The 7,428-nt window shown below is 39.8% G+C and overlaps 1 pseudogene; it reads left to right on the plus strand.

Moving 5' to 3' along the window:
- The first annotated feature begins 4,327 nt into the window (after positions 1 to 4,327).
- Positions 4,328 to 5,160, plus strand: LOC138166332 (dicarboxylate carrier SLC25A8 pseudogene; annotated as a pseudogene).
- The last annotated feature ends 2,268 nt before the right edge of the window (positions 5,161 to 7,428 follow it).

Below are 7,428 nucleotides of genomic sequence, written 5' to 3' on the forward strand. Positions count from 1 at the left end.
TTGTATAAATTGTACTTACTTCACTCTCTATCCAGTTAATACAAGTCTTCCACGGCCCTATGAAACTTTCATCATTTCTTATAGCACAATAATATTCTACTACAGCTATAACTTGTTTGGCCATTGCCCAATTGATGGACATTACCTTGGTTTTCATTTCTTTGCCACCACAAAAAGAGCTGCTGTGAATAGTTTTGCACATATTAGTCTTTTTCCTCTTCCTTTGATCTCTTTGGGTTTATAAGACAAGTAGTAGGGTATTGTTGGGTCAAAGGGTTACTAAACAAAAAGTTTGGGGGCATAGTTCCAAATTCAATCTTTTTATCATCTTCACTTCTCTTAATGCCTTCTGCCTCTAACCACTGCATATTTATTTCATATTTATTCTGCATATATTTTTATATGCACATGTTGTCACCTATGGTAAATTATAAACTTCCTGAGAGTAGAGATTTTCTTTTCTTTTTTGTTGAATTTACCTATCTTTTTATTTCTTAAAAAAAAAATCCATTATAAGAGACTCTGTCAGGGAGGAGAAAGATTTTCATTTTTTAAAATTTGTATCTCTAGCACCTAGTACTGTGCTGAGAACATAGTAGAAATTTAATATTGCTTATTGATTGATTGAAACACTTTGGATTGTGCCAGAAACCCTAGGAGATCCTTTGCCCACCCATGGACAGATCTGGGGAACTCACTGAGTTACTGGTTGGCAGGATGGCCAACTCCCACTGTTTCTGGATTCATTCATTTGCTTTCAGCAAATGTTCCCTGGTCTGTAGCCAGTTCTGCAGGAGGCTTATTCAACTATCTGTTCCCATGGTTTTGTAATTTCTATTGAGAGGGCCTAGTTAGAAGTAACTTACCTCGTTTTTGTTTTAAGGAAGAACCAATATTGTTGAATCCAGTGCCCCCCATCAGACTCTAGAGTAGAGTCTGAAAGGTGTCAAATAGCATGTTTAAGTGGAAGGATATACCCCAGAGATGGGAAATGGGGGTTTAAAACTGTTGTTCAAAGGCCAGAATGGTTCAATAATTTGCCCTAGACTATACAGTCAATTAGTGGCAATCAGAAGTCATCAATATTCTTTCCATTGTACTCTGTTTTCTTCTTGCCCTTTGTTGAGCCTTAAGTCACAGGAGACTTTTGGTCTTTTATGATATACCACCCCAACGTTTGGGTATACATGGACCAAATTCACCTTAAGGAAAGCCTTCCAAAATTGTATTTTGTTACCCTTACCCAGAGGTGCCTCTTGGAAATCTCAAAATATACCTTGTGTGTTAGGCCTACCCAGATGTGAGCAAAAGGTAACTTAGATCCTTTATAAGCACTCAAGCTAATAATATACATCAGGTATGGGGCAGTCACCCCACAGAAGATGAAAAGTAATATTAAAAGCTCATAGTAATAATAACAGCTAGATATTTATATACAGCACTTACTATGTGCCAGACACTTTACAAATATTATCTCAGATTTTCACAACAGCCCTGGGAGGCAGATGCTATTATTCTCATCCCCACTTTGTAGAGGAGGAAACTGAGGCAAGCAGAGGTTAAATTACTTGCCCAGTGTCACATGGCTAGTAAATATATAAGACCAGATTTGAACTTAGGGCTTCCTGACTCCAAGCTTAGCACTCTGTCTTTGTGCCACCTGACTGTCTTAGCATTAGTACCCAAACTCTAATACTTAGTCTATAATGACATCAATGTGAATATTTTCTCCAATGATGCAAAATATTTTTGCGTCCACCACAGCTCTTGTCTACATACTCTTGCAATGGATCTACACAATGTGCTAGAGACCTTTCTTGCTTTTTTTCTGACATTACAAGAATACAAGAAGCCCAAGTATACTGGATATTGGTTAGTCTTTGCTCTCGCCATATGCCCAAATGATATTTTTTTAATCATGTATTTCTTCAATGATATCCTTTAATCTACTTCTTTGGAGCTCCTTATCTATTGTTACATGTCACAGCCTGCTCAAAACCTCTCAATGTGTCTTCCCATTGCCTTCTCAGTGGCACTTATTTTTAATTCTTCAGAGAGTGTTACATTTTATGATTCACAGCCATACAACATGGCAGAATTTTGACATTAAAAAGCTGAGTTTAGCTTCAGGGAGAAATGTGGAGTTACTAAAGGAGCTCTATCATACCCTGAAGGCAATTAGACCCAGTTTCCCCTTCCTGTTTAATTCTGGGTTCAGATTATGGTATCACTCCAAGACCTGATGGATAAATTCTATAGTTTTTCCATTTCACTGGGTGTCATGATCTGAACAATAGGCATTCTTCACTCCACTTTTATTTCTTGTATGAATGGTTAGGTCAAACTTTTGAGTGGTTATATATTCTTTCCAGGATGCTCTACAATGTTCTAAGTTTGATACAACCAGCACAACGCCACCCACAAGTAGAAGAATCTAGAGGACCTTACCATCCAGAGCAAATCCCTCTTCAACTTGGTCTCTGAACAGATTTGCCTCCATGACAATCACAAACACTTTGGCAAGCATATGTCTTAATATCTTATCTAATGTTAATGATCAGAGTATCATCAGATTGGTTGTCATATCTTTTAAAGGATCTTGTAGAGGCAGCTGGGTGGCACAGTGAATAGAACGCCAGCCCTGGAGTCAGGAGGACCTGAGTTCAAATATGACTTCTGACATTTGACACTTAATTAGCTGTGTGACCTTGGGCAAGTCAATTAACCCCAATTGCCTTGCCTTCCCCCCTTCAAAAAAAAATCCAAAGGATCTTGTATAATTTTGATGTATGGATGAGATACCTGGTTGGAAGAGAATCAGTAAAGTAGCATTTTGCTGTACCAAGTCAAATGCACTTTAGAAACAATGAGTACAATGGGATCCTGTATTCTTTACATCTTTCAGTCAATTATGTGATGGTAAAGGTGTAATCTACTATGGAATGTCATTTTTAAAAGGCCTGTCTCTTCTCTGCTAAGGCAGCTAGGTGGATAAAAGCACTAGGTCTAGAGTTAAGAAGATCTGAGTTCGAATCTGATCTCGGACACTCACTAGCTGTGTGACCATGGTAAGTCAAACCCCTATTTACCTCAGTTTCTTCATCTGCAAAATGAGCTGGAGAAGGAAATGATAAACCACTCCAGTATCTTTGCCAAGAAAACCCTAAATGGAGTCACAAAAAGTTGGACACTACTGAAATGATGGAACACACTTCTCTACTAACATAATCATCAAGGGCCTCTATGTTTGCTGATTATTCTCATAAAATTTTATATAGATGGGAACATAGGTATATAGGTCAGTAGTTATTTTATCATGGACAGTATTTTTAACAGTATTAAGTCTTAAAAATTTTTAACAATATTAAGGTTCAAGAGTTTCTCCATACTTTTGGTATTATCCTTTCCTTCAGAAAATTTGTGATTCAATACCTTAAAACCCTCATAACTGTATTGCCTCCAGCACAGGTCACCTCTATATGCAATTAGTTTTATCCATCGGCTCTTGCCATCTTTCTTTACTTCAGTGTCTTTTCTACTTTCTTTAAGTCCTCCCCACCCCCCAGATCTTTTTTAGTATAAATATAGTGGTCACACTGTTCTTGATGGTAAAAAAAAAAAACAATATGTTATATAAATTTTTAAATCTTTGCAGGTCTTTTCAATATTTCTTCCGGTTGTTATCTTTCTTCAATTTTATCTTTACATGCCCTTGTGATAGCTTAAATAGCTGTATCTCTCACCAGATTTTCTTTATATTGGTTTTATCCTTCACTACTTCCCTTTGTTTCATGAAGGAGATACAGCTCATAAAATTCTTTCATTCTTTGTTGTAAGATTTTACAGATGATTTGGTATCCTGAACTGGCATTACCTTTGTCTGGATCTCTCTCCACTTGCCAAAAAGAAAGTCATGTTTGCTAACTAAAATACTCAGGCGCTTTGGTTTCCTTGTTATGGCAATTTAGTTACACTGGTTAAATTTCGGTATGAAATTTGTGTAGCCTGTCTCTATGTCTTTTATTCTATTCATCTCCAAATTTATTTATTTGTTTGTTTGTTTATTTTGCTTTTTGTGCCCAAGGTCACACAGTTAGTAAGTGTTAAGTGTCTGAGGCATGATCTGAACTCAGGTCCTCCTGATTACAGGGCCGGTGCTCTATTCATTAAAAACTCATATAGAGTGCTCACATTAACCTCCTCCAGGCACAGACTTTGTAATGACCCAGCTGTGAGACTGCTAGGCAGCCCCCAACCTGCCTGATGCCGGACTCTGCTGCAGGACTCGTGCCCCCACCACCTCCTCGTGTTTTCCTCTATGGTCCCAGGCACATAGTATGATCATTAGGTGTTCAGTTTCCCAACAACTTTCTATGGAAAATCAAGGGAAGTGGGCCATGGTTGCCATGAGCAACTTTGAAGAGCGGGACACCTTTAGAGAAGCTTGATCAAGATGCCATCATTGTGAGACCCTCCAGATCAGGATTCCGGCAGAGTTCCTCTATCTGGTCTTGCTCAATCAGTGGAGGCTATCTTTCCATTTTTCCCCTGCCTCCTGGGAAGTAGCAGAAGGCCAGCATCAAATCATGGTTGCATTTAAGCCTACAGATGTGCCCCCAACAGCCACCGTAAAGTTCCTTGGGGCTAGCACTGCTGCCTGCATCGCTGACCTCATCACCTTTCCCCTGGACACAGCCAAAGTCCTACTGCAGATTCAAGGAGAGAGCCAGGGGGCTGTCTGAGCTTCTTCTACCACTGCCCAATATTGGGGTGTCACGGACATCATTCTGACCATGGTCAAGACTGAGGTCCCTGGCAGCCTGTACAATGGGATGGTGGCTGGGTTGCAACACCAGATGAGTTTTGCCTCTGTTCGGCCTCTACGACTCTGTCAAGCAGTTCTACACCAAGGGATCTGAGCATGCAGGCATAGGGAGCCACCTCCTGACAGGCTGCACCACAGGGGCTCTAGCAGTAGGTGTAGCCCAACCCACAGATGTGGTGAAGGTACGTTTCCAGGCTCAGACTTGTGCAGGTGACAGTCGGAGATACCAGGGTACAGTGGATGTCTATAAGACTATCACCAGAGAAGAGGGCTTTCAGGGCTTATGGAAAGAATGGAAGGAAAAATACACCACCAGACCTATACTCTCTGAATAACTCACAGTAACGGAGATCAAAATTGAAGTATTTTGCTCCCTCATATCATGCCTTTAGTCCCTTGCTAGTCTTTCTAGCTCTGGGGGCCATATCTTTTTCTTCAAGAAGTTGGCACTGCCCAAGAACTCCCTTTATTTCTATAGAATGCTGGATTCCAAGACCATTCTTTCTCTCCAAGAAACTAGAACCACCCAGGAGTTTCCCTTCCTTCTTTAAAATAAGAGTTGTTGACCAAGGTTCCATGGATAGAGTTCAGGGATCCATGAACTGGATGGTAAAAAAAAAATTTCTCTTATCTCTAGCTGAAATTTCATATTTCCTTCTGTTATGAATGTAGGCATCAAAGTATTGTCTTGAGAAGGGATCCATAGACTTCACTAGACTACCAAAGCAGTCTATGATACCCTTAAAAAGGCTAAAGACCTTTGCTCTAGAAGTATGCAAATAAAATGACTAAAATGACCATACCCTTCGACCCAGAGATTCTGGGTATATATACTAGGTATATATATGAAAGAGATCATTGATAAAAAGGAAGTCCCCATATTACCATGATATTTATAGCAGCATTTTTGTGGTAGCAAAGAACTGGAAACAGAGACGATATCCATTGATTGGGAAATGGTTAAAAAAAATTGTGGTAGAGGAATGTAATGGAATATTACTGTGCTGTAAGAAATGATGAACATCTTGAACACAGAGAAGCATGGAAAGGCATATAGGAACTGATACAAATTGAAGCTAGCAGAGCCAAGAAAACAATAAAATGCAATAGCCACAACAATATAAATTGGAAGAACAACCACAATGTAATTTTTAAAAAGAAATGTTGCAAAATTATGAAGAACAAGCATGACCCCAAAGAAGAGATATGAGAAGATTTCTCTTGGTCCCCCTCCCTGACTCCTTTGCAGAGGTGGCGGGTCCAGGGGTGTGGAATATTGCATATATTTTTACTTTTTAAAAAAATATGTTGATAAGGATTTTTAATTTTCCCTTTTATCTTTAAAATTTTTTAATTTATTATATGGGGAAAGTGAGATTCATGAAGAAATTTAATATAAAAATAAAACATATCAATAAGAATTTTTTAAAATAAAAAAGCCCCATTATAATTGGACTGTTTGGGCAAATCTCAAACTTGGGGTTACTAGCAAGGTAACTTCAAGGCTGGCACCTTCCAGGAGCTCCCTTTCTCTTTCAAATAGCTTGGGGTTTAGGGACTCCCCACTTATTGGTCACAACATTTGTCTTACCTGGGGTCATGAGGCTAAGAGCATGAGCACCTCCCCCACTGCCTCTATAGTGTGAATCTAGGGCACATAGAGCCCAGGAATGTGGGGTCCATGAACTCTTCTCTCAGGTTTCATGGAAGAGAGCCCCTCTCCCAGCCTGCATGGAACATTACTCTCCCATCTGCCTCTACCTCCAGGCAGTCATTCCTGATGAGGAACCTTTCCCCCAACAAACCTAGCTTCTTGGGTCCGGGTCTGCTATTAACTCTGCTGTTTTCTTTTCTGTTCTCTGAAAAATGGAAGACAAAATGAAAAAGAAAAAAAATTGAGTTGAGAAAACAATGAAATCCATATAGCCTAAGTCAATCAAATCCTTCCTACTGGTCAGGAGACATTCTGAATCCTCCTCAAGATGTTTTCCCATCCCTCCACAGAGAGATGTAATCAAAGTCCTAAACAAAGTCTCATCAACTGCTAAACACATCAGATTGATCGCACAGCTCCTCTGATCAGTCCCCTACGCTTACTTTTCTGAGTCAACTGACTCAGATTATCTGGGGCACATTTAGCACTGTAATTGTGAAACTGAACAAGTAACAGAGGAAAGGGTTAAAGGAACTCTGGGAATATCAGAAAGCAGAAACTAAACCCAGTGGGAAGATTATGCTTTATCGTACTAATATTTCTCCAGGCACATCTGCTACATCCCCACAGAGAGGTCCTGTTAAACACATCACTATTCATTTGCTCCATACAACTGGTTAACAGCTGGGTAGTTGGTTAGGCAGGGTGTCACTGTGAGCAGAGAGCTGGCCTGGGAGCCAGACAGAGCTGGATTCCAGGCCTGCCTTTGACACATACTGGCTGTGTGAACCTGGGTGAGTCACTTAACCTTGTTAAGAAGAAGAAGAAACTCTCTGAATAAATACTTGCTGCTATATTGGCAGAAGGTATTTCCTCATCAGGTGTTCCATATACCAATGAAATCAAAGACCCTTTCCCTAGTAACTTAACAATGATTAGGAGGGAGATG

This window comes from Petaurus breviceps, unplaced genomic scaffold (assembly GCF_028583685.1).
Source record: "Petaurus breviceps papuanus isolate PSGF00001 unplaced genomic scaffold, PetGlider_PUasm1.0 221, whole genome shotgun sequence".
Lineage (NCBI taxonomy): Eukaryota > Metazoa > Chordata > Mammalia > Diprotodontia > Petauridae > Petaurus > Petaurus breviceps.